The sequence below is a fragment of the Rattus norvegicus genome, chromosome Y, assembly GCF_021556685.1.
Source record: "Rattus norvegicus strain SHRSP/BbbUtx chromosome Y, alternate assembly SHRSP_T2T, whole genome shotgun sequence".
Taxonomy (NCBI): Eukaryota; Metazoa; Chordata; class Mammalia; order Rodentia; family Muridae; genus Rattus; species Rattus norvegicus.
In genome coordinates this window covers 27886363-27912207 of record NC_141555.1, presented here as the reverse complement: position 1 = coordinate 27912207, position 25845 = coordinate 27886363, and the positions used below count along the sequence as shown (strand labels likewise).

At 37.8% G+C, this 25845-nt stretch overlaps 1 long non-coding RNA gene across 1 annotated transcript in view; it reads left to right on the top strand.

The window, feature by feature from the left end:
- LOC147997992 (uncharacterized) overlaps window positions 1-25845 on the top strand; it is a 244858-nt gene that overhangs the window by 7178 nt on the left and 211835 nt on the right. The window contains exons 3-4 of the long non-coding RNA XR_015647301.1: window positions 11897-12247; window positions 13643-13818. This is a non-coding gene — a long non-coding RNA (uncharacterized LOC147997992). The remainder of the gene's footprint in view (window positions 1-11896; window positions 12248-13642; window positions 13819-25845) is intronic.

The window sequence follows — 25845 nt, the reverse complement described above, 5'->3', positions numbered from 1 at the left end:
CACTAGAACACACTGTAAAACAATAAGGTGACATATAGCTCCAGGCTGCTTTTATATATACAATGTTTCCATCATTTTGTTTTAAAAAATATTTTTGATTATTCTAATATATTTTGTTTTCAATGTCCAGTTGGTAAGTCTAGTATGCTTATTTTATTATTTAGGTAATAATTTAATCATAATTATTATGCACTTGATACCTAGCTAATATGAAATTATCTTATAAAATTGAATAAATGTAATTAGTTCCCTTCAGCATGAACCTTGCTACATAATTTTGTTCATTATTACTATGTATTTGCATAAAACAGAGAATATTTCATTGTCCCAATACTGATGCGAATTTTATACAGTATGACAGCTACCAACTACATGTGACTTTTAATCATTTAAAAGGAGTTAAGATTATATTGTTAAATGATATTTCCATAACATCAAGTAAATAGATTTTTTTGCTTCAATTAATTAAACGTGCTACAGCAGGAAAAAATTTTATTTCCTTTGATATGTTAAAATGAAATTTATCTTTACCATTCTCCTGCCTATCAGTAAACCAATATTCTTATACAGGAAGATTTGCCAAGCACATGGCAGGATAGCCACAAAGGCAGTGCAGTGGCATGAATAGCTTGGTGATAGCCAACAGCTCTCTAATTTTGCTTAAGTCCTGTTCAGTGAACACGGATGGTACTGGTAGTTTATGCACATATATAAGGTTATTGAAGCTGTGCTTATGGGGGAGAATGTACAGCCCCTTACATACTAAAGCCAGTATCATACCTAACAACAATCATAGCCATGTGTCCTTATATACAGAATTAATTACACTCTCTGCAGCAAAGATCACAGTAAAAATCCCAGCCAATCATATACCCAAAAGATGCCTCAACATATAAAAGAGACACGTGCTCCACTATGTTCATCGCAGCCTTATTTATAATAGCCAGAAAATGGAAAGAACCCAGATGCCCTTCAACAGAGGAATGGATACAGAAAATGTGGTACATCTACACAATTGAATATTACTCAGCTATCAAAAACAACGAGTTTATGAAATTCGTAGGCAAATGGTTAGAACTGGAAAATATCATCCTGAGTGAGCTAACCCAATCACAGAAAGACATACATGGTGTGCACTCATTGATAAGTGGCTATTAGCCCAAATGCTTGAATTACCCTAGATCCCTAGAACAAACGAAACTCAAGACGGATGATCAAAATGTGAATGCTTCACTCCTTCTTTAAATGAGGAAAAAGAATACCCTTGGCTGGGAAGGGAGAGGCAAAGATTAAAACAGAGACTGAAGGAACACCCCTTCAGAGCCTGCCCCACATGTGGACCATACATATACAGCCACCCAATTGGACAAGATGGATGAAGCAAAGAAGTGCAGACCGACAGGAGCCGGATGTAGATCGCTCCTGAGAGACACAGCCAGAATACAGCAAATACAGAGGCGAATGCCAGCAGCAAACCACTGACCTGAGAATAGGTCCCCCGTTGAAGGAATCAGAGAAAGAACTGGAAGAGCTTGAAGGGGCTCGAGACCCCAAAAGTACAACAATGTCAAGCAACCAGAGCTTCCAGGGACTAAGCCACTACCTAAAGACTATACATGGACTGACCCTGGACTCTGACCTCATAGGTAGCAATGAATAACCTAGTAAGAGCACCAGTGGAAGGGGAAGCCCTGGGTCCTGCTAAGACTGAACCCCCAGTGAACTAGACTATGGGGGGAGGGAGGCAATGGGGGGAGGGTTGGGAGGGGGACACTCATAAGGAAGGGGAGGGGGGAGGGGGATGTTTGCCCGGAAACCGGGAAAGGGAAAAACACTTGAAATATATATAAGAAATACTCAAGTTAATAAAAAATAAAAATAAAAAAATAAAAAAAACAAAAAAAATAAAATAAAATGGGGGTAAAGGGGGTAAGAAAAAAAATCCCAGCCAATCAAAAAGCAGGAGAGAAACTTCAAATCCAGTCTCAAGGCTCTATTAACAAAATGTCACTTGATTCAAGGCTGAGGAACATTACAGAAGAGGGGGCGAGAAGATTGTAAGAGACTAATTTTACTATGAGATGGTGTCTCAAAGTAACACGAGAAATTACACTCATAACATCTCACTAACATGATCGACTAAACAACACCTGAGGAAGAGAGGGGATGGGGAAGAATGAAAGTTTAGTTTTCTTTCTTTTTCAACTCCTCCTCCTCCTCCTCCTCCTCCTCCTCCTCCTCCTCCTCCTCCTCCTTCTCCTCTCCCTTTCCCCCTACCCTTCTCCCTCACCCACCTCCTCTTTCCCCTCCCTGATCTCCCTCCCTCCCTCTCTCTCTCTCTCTCTCTCTCTCTCTCTCTCTCTCTCTCTCTCTCTCTCTCCTTGTTGGCTATTTCCTACTTACATTTTGAATGTTATTCCCTTCCCTGTTTTTCAGTCCATAAGCCCCTTAACCTTTCCCCCTACCCTTCTATAAGGGGTTCACATTCCCACCCACGCCCTCCCATGCCTCCCCACATTCCCCTACAGTGGGGCTCCAACTTTGGCAGAAACAAGACTTTCTCATTCCATTGTATCCATCAAGGCCTTCCTTTTCTACATCCATTTGGAACCATGGATCAGTCCATGTATAGTGGTTTGGTACCAGGAAGATCTGGTTGGTTAGCATGGTAATTATAATGGGGTTGCAAATCCCTTCAGATCTTTCAATCCTTTCTTTAATTCCAACAACACAGGTCTGGTACTTGATTCACTAGTTTGCAGATGGCATTTGCCTCTGTATTTGACATATACTGTCTATGTCTCTCAGGAGGTATCAATATCCAGTTATTGTCAGCCTGCACTTCTTAGCTTCATCCATCTTACCTAGTATTTGTGTCTGAATATGCATGGGCTACATGTGGGACAGGCTCTGAAAAGCAGGTCCTTCAATCTCTGTAATAAACTTTGCCTCCTTATCCCCTCCCATGGGTATTTTGGTTGCCCTTTTAAAGAAGGAGTGAAGCATCTGCATTTGGTCATCCTTCTTGAGTTTCATGTGGTCTGTGTATTGCATGATGGGTAATTCAAGCTTTTTGGATAATATCTACTTATCAATGAATGCATACCAAGTGTGTTTTTCTGTGATTGAGTAACCTCACTCCAGATGATATTTTCTAGTTTATAACATTTGCCTATGAATTTCATGAAGTCATTGTTTTGATAGCTGAGTAATATTCTGTACTGCAGATGTACCAATTTTTGTATCCATTCCTCTGTTGAAGTGCATCTGGGTTCTTTCCAGCTTCTGGCTCTTTTAAATAAGTCTGCTATGACCATAGTCGAATATATTTCTCTGTTGTATGTTGGACCAACTTTTGGGTATATGCCCAAGAGAGGTATAGCTGGGTCCTCAGGTCATGGAATGTCCAATTTTCTGTGGAACATCAAAAGAGTTGTACCAGTCTTCAATCCCACCAACAAAGGTGGAGTCTTCCTCTTTATCCACATCCTCACCAGCATCTCCTGTCACATGAGATTTATATCTTAGCCATTCTGACTGATGTGAGGTGGAATCTCAGATTTGTTTTGATTTTAATTTCCCTGATGACTAAGGATGTTGAACATTTATTTAGTTGTTTTTTGGCCATTTGATAACCTTCAGCTGAGAATGTTTTGTAATTCACTGTACCCCATTTTCTATAGGGAATTTTTGCTTTCTAGTGCCTTACTTCTTAAGTTCTTTGTATATTTTGGATATTACCAGCTACCAGATATAGGATTGGTAAAAATCTTATCCCAATCTGTTGATTACAGATTTGTCCTAATGACAGTATCTTTTGCTGTACAGAAGCTTTGCTGTTTTATGAGGTCCTATTTGTCAATTCTTGATCTTAAATCATAAGTCACTGGTGTTTTGTCCAGGAAATGTTCTCCAGTGCTCATGATTTCAAGACTCTTTGGGACCTTTTCTTCTATTAGTTTGAGTGTATTTGGTTTGATGTGGAGGTCCTTGATTCACTTGAACTTTAGCTTAGTACATGGTCATAAAAATGGGATAATTTCCATTCTTCTACATGCTGACTTCCAGTTGAACCACCACTCTTTTTGGAAAATGCTATGTTACTTCTTTGGATGGTTTTATCTACTTTGCCAAATATCAAATGATAGGTGTGTGGGTTTATTTCTGGGTCTTCAATTCTATTCCACTGGTCTATCCATCTGTCTCTTTACCAATACCGTGCAGTAATTATCACTATTGCTCTGTTATACTGCTTGAGTTCAAGGGTGATGATTACGCCAGTTCTTTTATTGTGAAGTTCTTTTATTGTTGAGGATAGTTTTATATATCCTGGCTTTTTCTTATTCCACATGAATTTGCAAATGCTGTTTCTATCTCTATTAAAGAAGTACGTAGGAATTTTGATGGATATTGCATTGAATGTGTACATTGCTTTTGGTAAAATTGTCATCTTTACTATATTAATCCTGTCAATCCATGAGCATGGAAGCTCTTTCTGTCTTCTGAGATTGTCCTCAATTTCCTTCTTCAGATACTTGAACTTCTTATCATACAGATCATTCACTTTCTTGGTTAAATTTACACCAAGATATTTTATATTATTTGGGACTATTGTGAAGTGTGTGATTTCATTTTTTCCTTTCTAAGCCTGTTTATTCATTGAGGAGAGGAAGGCTACTGTTATGTGTGAGTTAATTTTATACCCTGTCACTTTGCTGAAGTTATTTATCAGGTTAAGAAGTTCTCTGGTGGAACTTTTGGGGTCATTTAAGTGTATACTATCATATCATCTGCCAATAGTGATATTTTGATATGTTCCCTTCCAATTTGAATCCCTTTGTCCCCCTTTTGCTGTCTGAATTCTCTGGCTCTGACATGGAGTCCTGTTTTGAATAAGTAGGGAGAGAGTTGGGCAGCCTTGTCTAGTCCCTGATTTAGTGGGATTGCTTCAAGTTTCTTTCCATTTAGTTTGTTGTTAGCTACAGGTTTGCTGTATATTTCTTACACTATGTTTTTATATGAGCCTTCAATTCGTGATTTTTCCAGGACTTTTATCCACAAGGGTTGTTGAATTTTGTCAAATGCTTTCTCACTATCTAATGAAATTACCATGTTCTCCTTATCTTTGAGTTTGTTTACATGTTGGATTACATTTATGAATTATCCTATATTAAACCATCCTTCCATCCCTGGATTCAAGTCTACTTGATCATGATGGATGATTTTTTTGATGTGTTGTAATATTAAGATTGCAAGAATTTTATTGAGTATTTTATCATCAATATCCATAAGGGAAATTGGTCTGAAGTCCTCTTTCTGTGCTGAGTCTTTTTGTGGGTTAGGTATAAGAGTAATTCTGGATTCATATAAGGAATGTGGTAGTGCGCTGTCTGTTTCAATTTTGTGGAAGAGTTTGGACAGTTTTAGTATGATGTCTTCTAAGAAGGTCTGATAGAATTCTACACTGAACCCATCTCGACCTGGGCTCTGTTTGGTTGGGAGACTTTTAATAACTGCTTCTATTTCTTTAGGAGTTATGGGGTTGTTTAGATAGTTTATTTATTCCGGATTTTCTTTGCTACCTGTTATCTGTCTACTAAATTGTTCATTTCCTCCAGATTTTGCAGTTTTGTTGAATATAGGCTTTTATAGTAGAATCTGATGATTTTTTTTAATTACTTCAGATTCTGTTCTTGTGTCTCCGTTTTCCTTTCTGATTTTGTTAATTTGGGTACAATCACTTTGAACTCTGATTAGTTTGGCTAAGGGTTTATCTATCTTATTGCTTTTCTCAAAGAAAAAGTTCCTGCTTTTGTATCGTCCTTTTCATTTCTACTTTGTTGATTTCAGCTCTGAGTTTGATAATTTCCTGCTTTCTACCCCCCTTGGCTTTACTTAGTTCTTTTTGTTCTAGAGCTTTTACATGTGCTATCAAGCTCCTGACATATTCTCTCTCTTGTTTCTTTTCACAAGCACTCAGAGGTATAAGTTTCCCTCTTAGCTCTTCTTTCAATCTATCACATATGTTTGGGAATGTTGTATCTTCATTATTCATTAATTTCTAAGAAGTCTTTAATTTCTTTCTTTATTTCTTCCTTGATCATGTTGTCATGGAGTAAAGCATTTTTAAACTTCAGTGTATATGTGGGCTTTCTGTCAATATTGTTATTGTTGAAGACCAGTCTTAGTGTGTGGTGATCTGATAGAATGCCTGGGATTATTTCTATTTCCCTGTATCTGTTAAGGTCTGTTGAGGGACCAATTATGTGGTCAATTTTGAAGAAAGTTCCCTGAGGTTATGAGAAGAATGTATATTCTTATTTTTAGGATGGAATGTTCTATAAATATCTGTTAAATCCATATGTTTTATAACTTCTATTACTTTCTCCACATCTCTGTTTAATTTCTGTTTCTAGGATCTCTCCAGTGATGAGGGTGGGGTGTTGCAATCTCCTACTATTATCATGTCAGGTGCAATGTGTGCTTTTAGCTTTAGTAAGATTTCTTTTATGAATCCTCAGGATCTCTCATTAATCATTTTTATCGAACAAATCCAAATGTAAATATAACATTCTGGTTCTTGAGTTGATATTCTGGAAATTTAACTGGAAGAGGCAAGGACTCACTCTCTAACTAGAGAGCTACCTATACAAATAAAGAAACTACTAATGAAAAGGAAGTTGCTTTAAAATATTTCAAATTAAAAAATGTAGTCATTTTCTTTGTTGGCTGTGGGAAGGTTGTTTATTTGTTTTTGTTTGTTTGTTTAAATTTAATGTGGAGAAATATTTAAAGTACATCAAAATAAGTGTGAAATGCATCACAATAGAATCCTATGCATTCCAGCATTTTTTTTACAAGAGCAGAGTCCACTGAGAGGTCAAGTATGTACAACACCATTCCTGCTTCATAATTGTCAGAGCTTTAAGTCTAACCCTATCTTCTCTACATTTAGATTTTTATAAATTTTGCTTGATTGGGTCAGATCTAATCTAATAGATCTAATAAGCTCTTATAACTGACTATGTCCCCTGCACTCCTGAGAAAACCATTTATTGTTTTAATTTTTTTTGTTCTTGTTTTGGGGAGATGTGTTTTTCATTAAGATCAATAGAAAATTAATCTACTGATCAATTAGTGAATAGAAAGGAAAATTATGTATTATGGAGAAAAATTTCCCAAAATGCAGTGTACACAAGTGTAAAACTAAATGTTTGTGTGTAGACATGCATACATGCTCATGAACCATGTAGCTTACAAGCATTCCACACCCGATCAACTTAAGTGATTTGGGAAATTAACTTATTCACACAGAAGAAAACTCATGGGGAATACATTTTTTTCTTAGCCATGTTTATAAGTGACCAAATGGTGAAGCAGGATGTAAACAAATACTATTATCCTTCATTGTTTTAATTCATGTACAATCTCTACATGCTCTTATTCTATTGTGTTTCTCTGTGTCTCAGTCTCTGCATGAATATATAGGAACACTTGTGTATGTGGCATAAGAGTGTGTGTGTGTGTGTTGTGTGTGTGTGTGAGTGTGTGTGTGTCTTATATTGTATTTATGTTCATAGGTGTAATGTTTATTTATTTATAATTTGGAAATACTGAAACCCACATTTGATTTGTGGATCAACTATGTGCAGATCTACTCACATAGCTCAGACATTTCATTATACAGGTGAATAGAGAGAGAGCCTAAGAGGATGGAGATATCTCCTAAACTACTCTTGTCAGAAAAAAAGTGGTTTATCTTTTGGCAAGAAAACCCAAACTTCCACAAAGACATATACACTCCATAAAACAGAAAAGGATATCTCATGTGAAAGGAAAAGTTATCAGACTGGGAGAAAAATGAGTTTGCCACATTCCAATATTTGAGGGACATGAGACTGATCTTCAGAAGATATAATGGGAAGGGACAGGCAGAATCCCCAAGGAACCAAACTATGCTAAACACTGGAGCTTCTCATTACATGAGAGGTCAGAGATTAATAAGGATGGTAAACATAATGATAAGAACTTTGCAGTCCATATTCAGTCTCCGTATAAGGCTACAATGTGAAAAAGATGAAAAGTAGTCACCACCAAAGTGCTAACAGAGCTACTTTAGCAGTTACATTGTGAATAACAAAGTGTAACTATACAAGTGTGTTTGTGTGTGTGTGTGTGTGTGTGTGTGTGTGTGTCTTATATGGTATTTATGTCCATAAGTAACATGTTTATTTATTAATAATTTGGAAATACTGAAACCCACATTTGATTTTGGAAGCGAAGAATTATATTTGAAAACAAACAAGGCTGTACTGGAACTGAACAATTTTCCATGTAAGTAAGCACACAGCAGGTGCCATATGCAAAAGTGAGCAAAGAAGAAGGAACTGTATACATACTATGTGTACAGAAATACAGGTAGTTTGGTGGAATTCTAAGATGTTTAGATGAAAGAATAGGACGGAATTCTTATCAAGCCAGGCATCATGTTTGCTCTTAGAATACTCACATTCAAGAGTCTGAGGGACGAAATTAGGAATTTCAGGTTAGCCTAGACTACATATGAAGACAACACATATTTTATTATTTTTTATTTATTTAAATCAATAGTTTGATTGATAGAATATCATGAACAATATTAAGAAAACAGAAATTTCATGCCTACACAGTGATACTCCTGCTAAGATAACATGTTCAATAAAGAGACAGGAACTATTCAGTTACAAATACCAGCTGTCATATTGAAGGTTGTGACATGAGTGGTATGGTGTTGTTTGCTTGATCCTTCTTCACTTTCAAGGCTCATTTTACACACCTTAAAAAGCTTCTCTGACTACCTCGTTACTGTGCAGACATCGAGATGTGCCTTGCCTTTTCTATGTATTAAAACCAGTAATCATTTATTTATCAAATGATTATTTGATTTTACTTTATCTTCAAAAATAATGAGTCTTGAAGAAATGATACCTTTACTGTGTGAGTTTGAATATTCATCATAGCAATCAGAGAATAATCGGGGCCCAACACACACAGGGTGGTTGGAGAGACTATAACTGTGGCAACAAGTAAGCATAGTAACGAGTGGGTTGATCTGTTTTTCTGCATAACATTGATAACTAGTTAATGATAAGAATGGGTAAAAAAATGAGATAAAGTAAAGGTTTTCTTTACCTTAATTTGAATGATTGCCTATACAGCATGTGAAACTGAACTCAGACCCATGGTAAAGCTTCAGCCTGAGCTTCATTAGTGCCACAACTACAAGTGTGCACCATCTTTGTAAATATTTGGACACTTGGCTCAATGCTTAGCACACTTTGGAAAATCCCCTGGTGTTAAGAAAGAAAGTATTAGATATGAAAATCTATGATAATAAATCACTTCTAAGCTTTGATTTTTGTGACTACAGAGAAAGACTTTGACTCTGATGTAAGTGAGTGTCTAAAAGTATTAAAAAATTAATATCTTTCATCTGCAAGAATCCTTCTAATGGCTTACTGCTATCTTCCAGGAGATGAGTTTCAATTGTGTCACTTGCTCTTTGTGGCAGGAAAAGGGCTTGTCTGTCAAATACTTTGAGATTCCTGGAGAATGCTTCATCCTGTTCACCCTCATTCTGCTCCCATATCCTTTGCTATCTACATTAGTCCATCTCTACACACTGCCATGTACTTCTTTCTGGCGAACTTATGTATCCTGGAAATTGTTTACACTGTCTCTGTCATACACAATTTATGGAGAGCCTTGTAAGTGAGATCTGAGTAATCTCTCTGGAGGGATGTGTCACACAGATGTTGTTCTTCACAATTTTAGGTATAACAAAGTGCTGCCTATTGGCAGCCATGGCCTTTGGCCACTGTATGGCCCCACTTCACTATTCAACCCAAATGAGTCATGAGTTATGTGTCCATTTGGCATTTTTTTCATGGGGAATAGGTTGCCTTGTAGGGTTGGGACAAAACTACTTGAGACCCAAATCTAACCACCCACAAGGAGTTGATGAATTCTTGCTCATCTTCCATACCACTGTGACATCCATGCTGAACCCCATCACATATACCTTAATGAACCAAGAAGTCAAGGCAGCACTGAGAAGAACTCTGGGTCTGATGAAAGTTCTGATAATAAGAAGGTAATTAAAGATCCCAAAGTGCTTTTTAAAAAGGTGCAAAGTCTGTGAAAACAAAACAAAACAAAATCCCTTTGGTCTTTCTTTCTGTCTTGAAACAAACTTTTAGAAACATAACTTTGTTTTAGTGTGTTCCCTTTGTTCCCCACCATGCTTAATTGCAAACAATTGTAATATATGTTTGCTACTAAATTACTTTAGTAGATTAGTCCAGTACTTAAATGTTTTCATCCGGGCAGCGTTTAAACCACATGCTAATGTCTCAGGGTCCTTGAAAATTCTCTGTACCCATTCTTAGCTATTTGGAAATCTTCCACAAATTGTTTGTAAATGATCTCAACTCATTGTGCTACAATTCCATATTCCTCAGTACATGTAAATTCATTGCATTGGACTGGAACTGCTAAGTAGTTCTCGGGACAGTGAATTGTTAGGCTCTGCTTTGTGTAACATTTGGTCAGTCCCTACTTCAGTTCTGGGCACCCAGGCCCTATGATCTTAGAACAGGAGTAGTCTTTCCCCCACTTTTTGATCTATAGGGCAGTGGTAAAGAATTTCAGCCAGATGTTTCTCAACATAAATATCATAGTTTCAGATAAACACACACATACACACATGCACAGACTCACACACAAACACACACACACGCACACACACACACACACACAAACAAGCATGCATGAACACATTATACAAGAATTGATGTGGGTTTACAAGTGACAGAATACAAATAGAAAAGCCGGCTAGTGTCAGATAATTAGATTCAGGTTGCTATTAAACAAGAATATGAAATAACGTAAAATTAGAATTTGAGTCTTTAGAAATATATTGAAACAAAAATAAAATTCCATTTAAGTGTGCTGAAAATATGGAACACATTAAAAAAATAACCATGACACTAAAACTACAGTATTGTTTTAGGCATGAGTCACCCAACCAGAAAGACAATAATTATATTCTCCTCGGACTCATTGTTCTGAGTGTACTTATAAGCAGTAAGGACCATTCAGGTCAAAATGTTGGTTAAAAAATTGACTGAGATGCTACAAACAAGTCCTAAAGTTTTGAAGAGACATACAGTCTTTCCACAGGCATTAAGTAATTCTCCTATTATTTCTATTACTTTAAAAAGAATTAAAAAAGAAAATACATTAAAATATTTTAACTATGAAAGGAAAATAATTTAAAATAATTTCATTGCTACATAATTGGGTGTTGTTAAGATGACAGGCATCCTCCTAATGTATAACTGCGATAAGTAAAGCAAAAAACACTTTTTGGTATCTGTGTCAAATACATATAATCTCAACCTATAAGAGAAAAACAACTGGACAAATCCAAATTCAGAGACATTTCAGCAAAGTATTTTTCTTCAAAGGTGTAATCACATAAGATAAAAATAGTAATGAATTATCACAGAATAGAATAACATAAGATATGTAATAACTAAATGTCAACTGGATTTCTGGATTGGATATGGGCATAGATAGTGTACAGTTCTAGAAACATTGTTATTATGATTTGATCAACCTACAAAATTACTTTTAACATTTTTTTCAATTTTCTAATTTTTTGAGAATTGGTCATTAGATTGATTAAAGTATATAAAATTTAGTAATTAGGTTACGATATAAAACCATACTGTTTCCTATCAATTAAATCTCCTTTCCCTGTATTGTTTGAATTCTGCTTTATTTTTTGTATTGATTCATATTATTAATTTATTTATGTCTCAAATGCTGTCATTTTTCCTGTTTTCCCCCACAGATTCCCTTAACCCAATCACCATCCTTTTCTGATTTCTTCTTTCAAAGAGTCAAAACAACAGGAGTTATAAGGCATGTTCAGTCCCTGAATAGCTGTTAATATGGCCATGCATTTGAAAATCTACAACATTGATAATGCAGACATCAGGAAATATCATTCAAAAATGATCTTCAAATATTAAATAATCTCCACTTTTCAGCTAACAACTATCAGCTTTACAAAACAGGAAGAATCCAAGAGGAAAAATATCCTTGTAATGTACGTAGATAAAATTGATCAGATAAGAAGGAAATCAGAGAGCAACCTTCCTGGATTCAACACAAGAGAGCCTCAGTTCCTGTAGTGTATTCGGTATGAGTTTATAGAGTTTATGGGTTAATACCTGGAAATGAACTCCTACAAAAACCAACAACAAACAGACCACAAACTGAAATATTTATAAAAGCCAAACAAATATGTGGAAAGTATTATTTTCAGCTCTATATGAGAATACTAATGTTTAATTGTATATTAATAAAATTTTAATTTAATAACTGCATATTTTATTGCAAATTTTTAAATAAATAGATTTTAAGTGACTCATGTGATCATTAACCTTAGTGGCTTTGATTGCATTATAGATCAATAAAGTGTTTATTTGACTGTGTTTATCACTATGAATATTCACCAAAATCAAATTATGTGAACCAGGAACTGCTCTTCTGTTTTCATAGTTTTTGTTGTACATATGTTAGAGTTTTATCTGCTTATTCGTGTGTGCAATACATCCATGCCTAGTGTCCAGGAGGTTTAAGAGGGTGTGAGATTCCATGATGCTGAAATTACAGCCACTTGTGAACTGTCACTTGGGAGCTAGGGTTCGGTCCTGAATTCTCTTGAAGAACACATAATGTTATTAATCACCAAATCATTTCTTCATCTTAAGCAAATGCCACTTCTTTGTAAATATAGTTCCTAAGCTGTCCTGTCTTCACCATAGACCACTGTTTTCTCAAATGTGATAATTTATTAAACACACACCCACCTGCTTCTTACCTTCATATATATTCACACAAACACACATACAAACAGAAACACACACACTCACACACAGAGACACACGCACAACAGCTCTTACCTTCAAGTTTACTTACATACTTACTTACACACACACACACACACACACACACACACACACACACACCTGCTTCTTACCTTCAAGTAGACTTAGTTATTTTCACATTAATTTGTTTATTTATTCACTTTACATGCTGCACCCTGCCCCCCTCCAGTTCACCCCTCTCACAATCCTTTGCCCATCCCTTTCTCTTTAGAGCAGGAGGGGAACCCTCAGGTAGCTCCTCCCCTTGCATATCCAGTCTCTATGATCACATCCTCTGATATTGAGGCCAGACACAGCAACCTAGATGGATTGGGGTCGGGAGCTAGAAGTGATTTCCAGAAAGAGGCAGAGAGCTGGGGTAAGAGATGCCCATTAATCAATGGGTGTTTCCTTAGCTGAGAATCACAGTCTCAGTGATATGGACCTAAAGAAACCATCTGCTGTCGCCAGAGAGCAACCCAAATGGAATGATAAAGAGACACCAACTTTAGACACAAAATTCATTCTGACCACAAGAAATGAAAGGGCTGTGCATAGAGAAGATAGTGAAAAATGATCAACCAATGGTTAGTGCAGATTGAGACCCACCCCATGGATGAGCACCGATCCCTTACACTATTAATATGACTCTGTTATGCTTGCAGACAGCAGTCTAGCATGGCTTCCCTCTGTGAGATTCCACTAAGCTGCTGACTCAGACAAAAGCAGGCATCATCTAGTCAAACCACGGTGGAGCTTGGGGACTCTGATGGAAGAAGAGAATGAAAAGGATTATGGCCTCTAAGGATATAGGCACTCCACAGGCTTTGTCTTCATGCAGGTACCGAACAGCTAGTATTGGGCCTTCCCAAAACATGCTGTCTGTAGATGGGATATTTGTTTTTAAAATTCATTTATTTATTTACTCACTTTACATCCCAAAATGGGTGCTCCATCTTCATGGGATGCCAACACTCATTGTCCGGGGCACTTATAAAAAGACAAAGCTACACATTTGTTACCTATGTCCTGGGAGCTCAGGTTCAGTCTATGTTCACTCTCTGGTTGGTGGTTCAGTCTTTGGCAGACCCCAAGTGTCACTGTGAGTTGACTCTACTGGTCTTGCTGTGGAGTCCCACATATCATCTGGGCCTTGATTCTTCACCTTATTTTTTAAAGACTCCCCAACCTCCAGCTCTTGTTTGGTGGTGAATCTTTACACTTATTTCTCTCAGCTGTTGGGGGGTGGAGTCACAGAGAGTTCAGTTATGCTAGGATTGTGTCTGCAAGCACGGTAGAGTATCTTTAATAGTGTCAGGTATCGGTGATTGCCCACGGGTAGGGCTCAATCTGAGCTAAACATTGGTTGGAAGTTCCTTCCATGTCTGCTCTATCTATCTTCGTATCTGAAGATCTTGTAGGCTGTGTTCATTTTGATTGAAGGTTTTGTGGGTAGGTTTTTGTCCTTGTCACATCACTGGGAGTCATTCCTGGCTACAGAAGTGGCAAATTAAAGATCTGTATCCCCACTGCTACAGTCCCCCAAATAGACACCCTGTAGCCTCGCCTTTCCCAGGTCTCTGGCACCTCCTAGAGATGTGCACCCCACACTTGTGATTTCCATTCTCTTTTCCCTGCTTTCCCTATAACTAATTCCTCCAAAGGCCACTCCATTCCCCACCTCCCCTCCCATTCAGTTTCCTCCCACCCTCCACCCTTCTCAATATCTATTATGCTAAATACATTTTAAAGTCAATATTTAGGAAAAAACACTGAGTAAGTGTAAGAAGTATCCCATAAGTAATTGTGGTGGATGTTTAGGGAAGACATGAACATGTTAATTTTTATAGAGGTCAAAATTACTACATATATTGTTAGAAGAGACACTGTCTTCATTACATTCAACATGAAGGAAACCATTTATATATTCTTTTAAGTTATACAAGGGAATCTGTTAAAAGAGTTACACACATCACACAAATTTATTACCTTAAAGCTCCCTTTATTGCAAATATTTACACAATGTAAAGTACAAAGGCTTACACTCATGTGAGTGTACTTTGTTTCAAAGTTAACGTTTAGAAATACAGGTTGATGAGAACAGTCATTTCAGACTCAGAGGGGATAAATACAACAGGGAGTCATGTATTACCTTACCTGTGTCCTTTCCTTTATTCCTGCTGAAGACAAATCTCATTTGCAGCCCCTACTGTGAGAGATGGATTAGAAAATGCCTGAGAGTCTACAACCCAGAAAGAAAAAAGACAACATCTCCAAATAGTACACACAGTCAAAACTTTCTTGTAGATCTTAACACTTGAAACAAAATGCAAAGAGAAAATCCATTTCCTAGGATATTACAATAAACAGGAAAGGGTACCTGTAGGAAGCATTCTCAGGGGATTTTAAACTTCTGTACCTAAGAACGAAACTGCCTCCATTTACGTGAAGATTTGTTTCTTTGGCAAGAAAGTCAGTTTGTCTCTTGACGGTTGTGCTGTCTGTTCAATACTAAGGCAACGGTGATGCTTTATGAATGTGAACAGATAAACATACCAGTTTTCACTTCTTCAAAGAATTTCAAGAAGAACCTGAAAGAGAATGTATAATGTTTTAGAAATGAAATATGTGAATTTAAATTAGCCAGCAAAAATATGTTGTTAAAAGTTTCTGCCTTCTATTAATAATTTTGACTATTCTTGCTATGAATAAAAAGACGGTTATGTAATGTCTACCAATCCCCAAAGCCTGAAACATTGTGGAAAACTGTCTTATTCCTCCCTAACTTGATGTCTCTCTCATGTTGAAGAGCAAGAAACTTTCTGTACTTGCATGTATTTGCTCTTGGGAGCATGCAAATAAATCTTTCAGTTCCAAGAACAAAGACATGGCCGTCCAATGGGACCCATATGAAATAAAATCTTTCTTCCTGACGTCAATGAACTTTAGCACACCAGTAACAATGCAGATAGCAATATAATGGAATAATCCTGTAATAATAATAATAATAATAATAATAATAATAATAATAATAATAATAATAATAATAATAATAATAATAATATAATAAAATAATAATAACAACAACAATAATAATGGACTAAACCCCTCAAGGGATCACGGAGTAAGGATAGTAAAAGTTGAGATGTGTTTTTCAGGTGATATTGTATACAGGAAAGCAAGTTTCAATAGGACAGACTCCTCACACATGAAAATTACTCAACCTGTCAGGGCCTCACAGAGAGAGTTGAGAACCAGAGTGGTCTTTTAGGACAAGAGAAAGATTCGCCAACCTCCTAAAAAGAAAAGGAATCCAGACAGTCTGTGTGAGGATGATTAGCTTATGCATGATAAACACACACACACACACACACACACACACCCATACACACACACACATGCTCTCACACACACACAGATTCACAGAGAAACACAGCAAGAGATATAGACAGTTAGACAAACAGACATACACACAGAGAGACACAGACAGACACAGACAAACACACAGACACAGACACAGACACAGACACAGACACACACACAGACACACACACATACACGCACACACACTTCTCTTGTCTCCTTCCTAGAGTGTCCAGGGGCACAACATGTGTGAAAGGATGAAGTGGGACCAGGAAATAGTCAGTCAGCAGAAGATTTGTCTGCCTGCAAGTGAATTTTGGTTTCTTCCAAGGATTTCAGTGTCACAGCTCTGTTAGAAGGTATTCAGGGACACGCTATGGCTGTGTGCATATATTTTACTCAGGGTGAACAAGGGCTAAATAAACCTTGGAGAAGAGGAAGGGGTTTTTGTGTGCATTTATATCAGTTGCAGGTTTAAGGTACCAGGAAGTCCTCATTTGCTATATCTTTATAATCTCTGTCCCCGCATCGGTCTCTTGTTCAAGGATCTCCACTTTATCTCCTCAGAAATTGACTCCACTGAATGTGCCCCATCCCCACCCCTGATGTCCTACTTGCTCGATTTCAAAAGATTACACGTTCGTACTCTGTATCTCTGTCAGATTAAATTCTCAGGAACGTGGCCCTCTAGACACGATGAATTAACGAGTGCTTCCATCGAGTTTTCACATTAAACCGTATCCCCTATTTCTGGCCAGTTCTCTCAGCACCGCACTATTACTCCATCGTCCCCGCTGACCCTCCACTCCTGTCCTCACTCGCCCTCACTCACTCACAGAACCTGTTCCAGTTTTCCTTTCAGAGAGGTCGATGCTTTTCCCCTCACGGGCCTTCTTCTTTCCTGTGTTCTCTCTGCATTTGTAGATTGTAGATAGAATATGATTTATCTCACAGCCGATACAATGCATAGGCAAACGCCTGCCATGTTTGTGTATCTAGATCTCAGTTCCCTCCTGTGCTGACTTTTTTTAGTTTCATCTATTTCCTCTTAAACTTCATGATATCATGCCTTGATCACTATGCTGTCATTCCTCCACCCCAATGATGTCATGCCCAACCACCATGATGTCATGCTCCACACCCATGATGTCATGCCTTTGCCCCTTGCTAGAATGGTTGCACCTATTCACCAGGTAACATTCTGAATGCTGCCCTGTCACCACACTCCTCCAGTCCCCCACCAATTACAGTCCCTCCTTGTACCCTCTCCCCTTCTCCTCTGAGAGAGTGGAGGGAAACCTATGGGTGTAGCCTCTCCTCTTGCACATCAAGTCTCTGCAGGCCTAGACTCATCTTCTCCCACCAGGTCCTGAAAACGCAGCCTGGGTAGGAAAACAGAATACACAGACAGGCGATGGGTTTAGTGAACCCACATGAAGACCATTGTGCTCCTCTGCCTCTCTCAGTCCTTCCCTCAGTTCTTCAGTGAGACTCACTGAGCTCCATCCGAAATTTGGCCATGCATCTGTGCACCGGTGTCAGTCGGCTGCTCGGTGGAGCCCTGCAGAGGACAATAACTCTACCCTCCTGTCTGCAAACACAAGAAAGGACATAAATAATGTAAGTGTTTGCCGTCTGCCCATAGGATAAGTCTCACATCCGGCCACTTATCCTTTTGCCATTCCCTCATTTCCTCTTCCATCTCTGTCCCTGTGTCTTTAATAGAAAGTGCAAATTCTTGGTAAATATTTTGGGGGTGGATTTGTGTCCTTATCCTTCCACCTTAGGTCCTCTGTGGCTACGAAAAGTGACCATTTCAGTCTCCGTATCCCCACTGTTATGAGTCTCAGCTAAAGTCACCCTCCTGGATGCAGGGATAGCCTCACGCATCCCAGACTGCAGAAAAATCATACAGATAGCACCCACCCTGGACAGTCACTGATTTCAGTTTATTTCCTTGGCCCTCTGTCCCTCTTGCCCATCTGTCCCAAGAAATGATTCTCAAACCTCATTTCCCTTCCCATACACTCAGCCACCCAATCCTTTTCTTCCACCTGCCTCCTCTCATTATTTTATTCCTCCTTTTGTGTGAAATTCAAGCATTTTTCTTGGGTCTTTATTCATGTTTACCCTATTTGGTTCCATAGATCATAGTGTGTGAATTCTGTACTTTATGGCTAATACCTTCTTTTACATGAGTATGTACATGCTATTTTGGGTCTCAGTTACCTCATTCAGAATAATAATTTCTCATTCCATCTACTTGACCGAATCTTCACAATGTCCATATTTTTCATTAGCTGTGTAGTATAGCATAGTGTAAATGAACCACATTTTCTGTAGCCAGTATTTGTTTGAGGCGCATCTGGCTTATTTCTCTTTTCTGTTCATTATGAAAAAAGCAGTGAGGAACCTTATGGAGCACATGTCCTTGGGGTATGGCAGAGGTCTTTTCAGATATAAGACCAGGTGTAGTATAGCTGTGTCTTTAGGAAGAATATTCCCCATTTTCTCAGAATCTACTGGAAAGATATGCAAAGCATTATACGGATTTGCTCTTCCACCAGCAAAAGCAAGTTGTATCCTGATATTTATCTGCTTCATCAAAGGAGGTTCGCCACTGACTATCCCCCTATCTTGGACTCAGGTGATCACATATGAACCTTCTTCAAATTTTAACTGGTCAGTAAATACTAGAGCTTATTACTGATAGCCAGAGGGGAAAGTTGGTACTGGAGGTTTGATGGTGGTGTTAGGTAAAGAGGCAGAAGAGGGTAAGAGGGGAAGGGAGAGGGCTGAAGATAAAGAGGCGGAAGTAATGTTGGAAACAATCCATATGGCCTGGAGAATGCACATTTAGCAAGGGGTTTTATGATTGGGGTATAAGTTATGATAATGTTAGATCTACCCAATACACGTTTATAGATTATAATTATAATAAACATTGTGTGTTTTCTTTATAGGCTCATTGGTTTCTGAAATGCCAACAAGCTTTCCTCTACAGTATTTGTGGATCAAATACTCTGTTAATAGATATCTCCCCTTTTAGGGGCTCTAACCATTGATCCATAGTCCAGTAGACACAGCTGTCTCTTCCTCAGTCATGTCTCTTGTATTTTCTGTGGATATCTGTTTCTTCAGTGATCCATGCCCAGTGTTCCTGTTTCTCAAGGTCTTCAATGATCTCACCCAGAGGAGTTTCAATTTTCTCAACTCGTTCCATCTAGTTGACCACAACTTCACAATGTCCTTATTTTTCATAGCTGTATAGTATTCCACTTCAAATATTTCCTGTTAACAGTGAACCATTGTGAACAGGGTAAAATTTCCCAAGGAAACTTTAAACATTCATTCTCTAAAGCTAGATCTCTTCATCCCATAATGCTTGGGTTGACTGAATGGCATGGCATGAGCAGATTTTTCTAATGGACATCAAAGCCATTTCCTTCTCCAGTAATGGCTACCATCCCTCTGTAAGAGATTTTTACCCAGGTTATTTTCGGTGACTGATGTGATTTGAAATTGTGACAACATCTGCTTGCTAGAGTGACAGAGATGTTTGAGGTTGACCATGCTTCCACAGCCAGATGCCCTTCACCAGAGGAATGGATACAGAAAATGGCCTATATTTACACAATGGACTACTACTCAGCTATCAAAATCAATGTGTATGAAATTCATAAGCATAATGGATGGACCTAGAAAATATCATCCTGAGTGAGGTTACCTAGTAACAGAAAAACACAAAAAGTATGCACTCATTGAAAATTGGATATCAGCCCAAATTCTCTATTTACCTATGATACAATGCCCAGACCACATGAAACTCAAGAAGGAAGACCAAAATGCAAATGTTTCAGTCCTTCCTTTAAAGGGTAAATAAAATATCTATATGAGGGGTAGGGAGGCATTGTTTTTAGGAGACTGAAAGAATGGCCATTCAGAGACTGCTGGACATGTGTCACACACACACACACACACACACACACACACACACACACACACACACACATGCACCAAAACTATTATGGATAAAATAAGGATTTGAGAGTTTATCATTTGAAGTCGGTACAAAATATTTACACTGTTATATTCACTCTATAGCTGGGCCCCCTTTGTTGCCAAATTCATTGCAAAAATGGAATTGTAAAACATAATTTTTGAGTACACATTAAGGAATATTTATAAAGTCCCCTATCAAGGAATGTACAATAAGAAAGTGAAATACAGTATTCATTCAATTAAATATCTGTAGGGAGAATACTGGCCTTTGGGATACAAAGAAAATGTAGAAAATTGAACTATATATCACAGGAATGAACCTGGGAATTAATTATTATCTAGAAGAATTTTTCCACTCCATATTCCTAAATCTTTTCTACCAATGCCAAACCTTGACTACCTTTCTCCATTCATAGCATGTAACCACTAATGAAGCAAAGAGATTTCTCTAGCTTTAGAGAGATGGACTACCTAAAGGTTTCCACTGTGTCACAGGAGACATACCTGGAAAGGGCACTCCAAATCTGGTCAATGTAGGGAAATCTGTTTAGCAGGTGGGACATGACATGTCTCAGTGACATCATCATTAGGCCCTCCCGTAAGTACCTCTTGTAACCTGGAAGCCTCTAGCTGCTTCTGTGATGTCACAAGTGTTGTCCTGGCTGCAACTGCCTCTCAGATACTCCTGCTGTACCTCTAGGGTTTACTAATTGACCTCTAATTCAGAGTAAATTGCCATAGGGGAGGGAGAAAAAAGAGGATTAAGATATCAGTGATGGGGAAAAGGAAGCTGCCTTTCTGTCTTTGTATAAAAAAAGGAAGAAATATGTGATTCTTGGGATAGCTCAGAGAGTCCTTAGTATGGATTAAGTGGGATATCTGAACAGTTAGCCTTGATGTGAGCCTTCCGCATATGGGAATCAGAAGCTGGGAGCCTCTCATAAGCAACTGGAGTTTCCTGTTCGTATCATTCCTGGAAGTCAGAGAGTTTATAACATTATTTTTTTTCTATTCAAAAACCAAATGATGGGCAGGGCACAGTTGTTTTCCTGAGATCTCATAGCCTTTATTCTTTTTGTCAAGAAGAAAAAGGTCCAAAGGAAGAAGGGAAAGACAAGTATTGAGTCCTCATCTCAGAGTAAACTCCTCCATGCTTCGGATACCTATAGTGCAGTTTTTGTCTGACACTGATATCTGGGAGAGAGAAGTGTTTCTAGTTGAGTCTTCATCATCTCAGTCTTTCCACTAGTATTACTCTGACTATCATTCCATTACAATGACGTTTATATTTCTGAGTCAATAGCTGTGAATACTTCACAGTGTTCTTTTCTTTAATTTCTTTCATTTTTTTATTTTTTAGCAAATTGTATTCCTTTTTTAATTTGGTATATCTATATTTACATTTCAAATCTTATGTCCCTTCCCAATTTCCTGCCCATAAGATCTCTGACCGATCCCCCTCCTCTTTTATAACCCACATTATTGTCTGTTTTCAGTTCACTGGTTTGCCACTAGAATGCACTTCTGTATTTGATATGCTCTAGCTGTGTCTCACATGGAAGATCTATGTACGGTTCCTGTCAGCATTCACTTCTTAGCTTCATCAATCTTATCTATTTTGGTGAGTGATTATATATATATATATATATATATATATATATATATATATATATATATATATATATATATATATTTCTGCCACAAGTTCGGCATGATCTGAATGGGATTCCATCAGTCTCTGCTCTAAATTCATAGATAGTATTGTTCCACCTTTTAAAAAGGAGTGAAGCATGCACATTTTGTGTGTTCTTTTCTTGAGCTTCCAGTTGTCTGTGGACTGCATCTTGGGTAACTTGAGCTTTTTTGCCAATATTCACTTATGATGATTGCATACCATATGTGTTTTCCTGTAATTGGGTTACCTCAATCAGTGTGATATTTTCTAGTTCATTCCATTTGTCTATAACTTTTTTGAGATCATTGGTTTTGATACCCTAGTAGTACACCATTGTATAGATATACCATATTTTCTGTATTCATCCCTCTGATGAATGCCATTAGGGTTCCTTCTAGCTCCTGGGTATTATAAATAAGGCTGCTATGACCACAGTTGAGGATGTGTCCTTTAAGTATATTGGAGCATCTTTGGATTATATGCCAAGTAGAGTTCTATCTGGATTCTCAGGTAGTGAAATTTCCAATTTTCTGAGGAATCTCCAGACTGATATCCAGAGTGGTTAACCAGTTTGTAATCCCACCAACAAAGAAGGAGCAATCCTCTTTCTTGACATCCTTATAAAGATCTGCTGTCTCCTGAGTTTTTATTTTAGCCATTCTTACATGTGTGAGGAGGAATCTCAGAGTTGTTTTCATTTACATTTCCTTGATGACTAAAAATGATGAACATTTCTTTAGATGGTTGTCAGATATTTGATATTCCTCAGTTGAGAAATCTTTGTTTAGTTCTGGACCACAATTTTAATAGGGTTATTTGTCTCTCTGTAGAGTTACTTCTTGAACTGTTTGTATGTATTAGGTAATAGCCCTCTGTCACATGTAGGATTGGTGAGATATATATATATATATATATATATATATATATATATATATATATATATATATATAATCTCAAAGTTGTTCTGTTCCTTGATACCCACTAGCAAGTTGCTCAATAAGGGGTACAACAACAAGGAGTTGGTGAGCAAAGTTCCTCTATTAGGGGCTTTAGCAAGCTGAATGAATCCTCAGGCCTCCATATTTGTTAGGACAGGTATCTATATGGATGTCACACTGTCATTTAGACAGAATACACCAAAAACATCATAATATTTCCACAGTACAGTACAGTATTGAAGCTACTCCATATCACACACATGGCATGCTGAGGTTATTGTTAAACAGAGATGACAGCAATCTCTCCCTCCTCTTGTCAGGAATTTATTCTTCCATAAGGAAAATCAGTGTTTATTTTTATGTTTCAAAGCCTATATAAAGGTCTGATCCTGAAAAAGGGTTTATAAAGTTCATCCTGGTTTTATATGAGAAATTTGGAAAGCCAGATGTATCCCCATAGTATTTGTGACATCTAATAAGCACACAGTGGCATGTGTTGGCTGAAAGAATAACATAGTGTACAACAAGGTACACGATCAGCCTGCTGTAAAGGTTATTCTTTTTCACAGGTTAAAGGCTATGTATCATAGGATTTGTGTATTACAACAGCAGCTGATGACAAGTTTGAAGAAGCATTCCTGAGGGCTCCAATAGATTTTCAACACAGTGATATGCCATGGCAAGTAGGGCCTAGCAATCACTTGACTTGGAAACATCATATAATGTGATGTTTGACAGCTAGGTTGGATGATTCTGGATTATTGCTAAATTAGCACAAAAGAATGTAAATACAAGAGGCCATTCCAGAGCAATGCAGAGTCATTGTGAGGACCTTCACCCAGAACAAAGAAACTTGATCATGTACTGCAATTAAAGGCACGAGTCAGCACTATCAGCCATCTGAGGACTCTTAAAAATATCTAAGCAACCATACAACTTGTATTTAGACAGATAGTATCTGAATCTGTAACTAACACATCAGTAAACCTAAGAAGCTTATAAAATGTAATTGTAAGGTGTTTGGATGATGTCATAGTTGGTGATTTCATTGTCATGCAAATATGAGGACTTGAGTTTGCATTCCCAACAAGTATGTAAAAACCACCAGTTGCGAAAATAATTTTTTTTTTATGATGGCTAAACTCATCTAAGAATGCTGGTTCAAATGAGTTATGAGTTTTCTTTTTATGTTCAAAGAATGTTTATGTTTTAATCATGTGAATGTGTGCATGCATGTACACACACACACACACACACACACACACACACAGACCCTCACATGCACATGCATAATCCCATGCACACACACAGGTATTTGTGATGTTTATAGGAGCCAAAACGGATTATTGGAAGTCTTGAGGGTGAATTTACTGTCAGGGTGGGGTAGGAAGGCAGATGAGACCCAGAAGAGAGAACAGAGTGAAAAGAAGAGGAACGTGCAATGGTTTTTGGTTCAAAAAGGCATGGACATAACATCTGGTCAATTGGAATCAAGAGAAGGCCAGATAAAACATAGTAATAGTGTGGAATTATAGATAGAAAATAGATTTTAATGAGATAAAGTGTAAATATCTGGGCATTTCGATTTCTCAAAATGGCTTATCTTAATATAAAATGTGTGTGTGTGTGTGTGTGTGTGTGTGTGTGTGTGTGTGTTTTATCAGGGAATGAAATGGACAAAGGCAGGGTAAAAACACCAGAATGGGAGTAAATTATTTTTTACAACAAACTACCTCCTTGTTTTTTGTTTTTGTTTGTTTGTTTGTTTGTTGTTGTTTTTGTTGTTGTTGGTGGTGGTGGTGGTGCTAGTGGTGGTGTGTGTTTGTATGTGTGTGTGCATGCGTGCGTGTGTGTGTGTATGTGTGTGTCTTTTAACAGGGAATTAAATGGACAAAGGCAGGGTAAAAATACCATATTGGGATTAAATTATTTTCTACAACAAATTACCTCTTTGTTGTTTTTTGTTTGTTTGTTTCTTTGTTTATTTTTTGTTGATTTTGTAGTTGTTGTTGTTGGTAGTGGTGGTGTTTGTGTGTGTGTGTTCGTGTGTGTGTGTTTTGTGCTATGTCTTCCTATTGTCTCAAAGCTCCAAGGTCACCTTACAGAGATCAGGGTTAGCGTAAAAAGAATCATATGTCCTAGAGGTCCTGTGGACAGTCAGTGTGCCACAATTGCCTCATATAGCCAGGCTCCCACTGTGACATAAAAAGAGGCATAGATGCTGCTGTGCATTATGCATTAGTCAGACATACTTCCAAGGACAATGCACTCTTACAAGGCTCTTTGGTGATTTCTTGCCTTCCTAACCATCATTTCTCCTGGTGGCCCTGTTGCATACAATCTAGATTACAGTGTTCTAGTACACCAGGAAAGCACCCTTTTGCCTGGTTCTTCCCTGATTTACCAGAAAGCAAGTAGAGGAACTCCACACAAAACTTGCACTCAGGATTCAGCAGCTTTTCCCACCCACTCCCAGCTTTGCATTTTCTCCCCTTAAAGGACTGAAGAAAAGATTCTCTCATCCACAATTGGTAGAAATCAGCTTCGAAAAGTGTCCTAGAAGGTTTCTAGACAGCGAAAATCAAAATATGACAGGAGGTGTGTTCTACAGCTGGCCTCGTTCTCAGCAGACAATCAACAAATATTTCTCCAGGCTCTTCAGTGTCACAGCTCTGTGCCCATGTCTGGGGGGCCCACAGGTGTGTGAGACAAGGGACATAAGTTAGGGATAGGAAGACTGCTACACAGTAAGAAAATCTGTGGGAGAAGTAAGTCATATGGTCAGTAATTCCTTTGTTTTAATTCCCTTCATCTGTTCCCTTTGCATCTGGATTACAGCCTTTCCCAAGTCCTCTCATCCCATTCTCACACTCACATGCTCCTCTTCCAT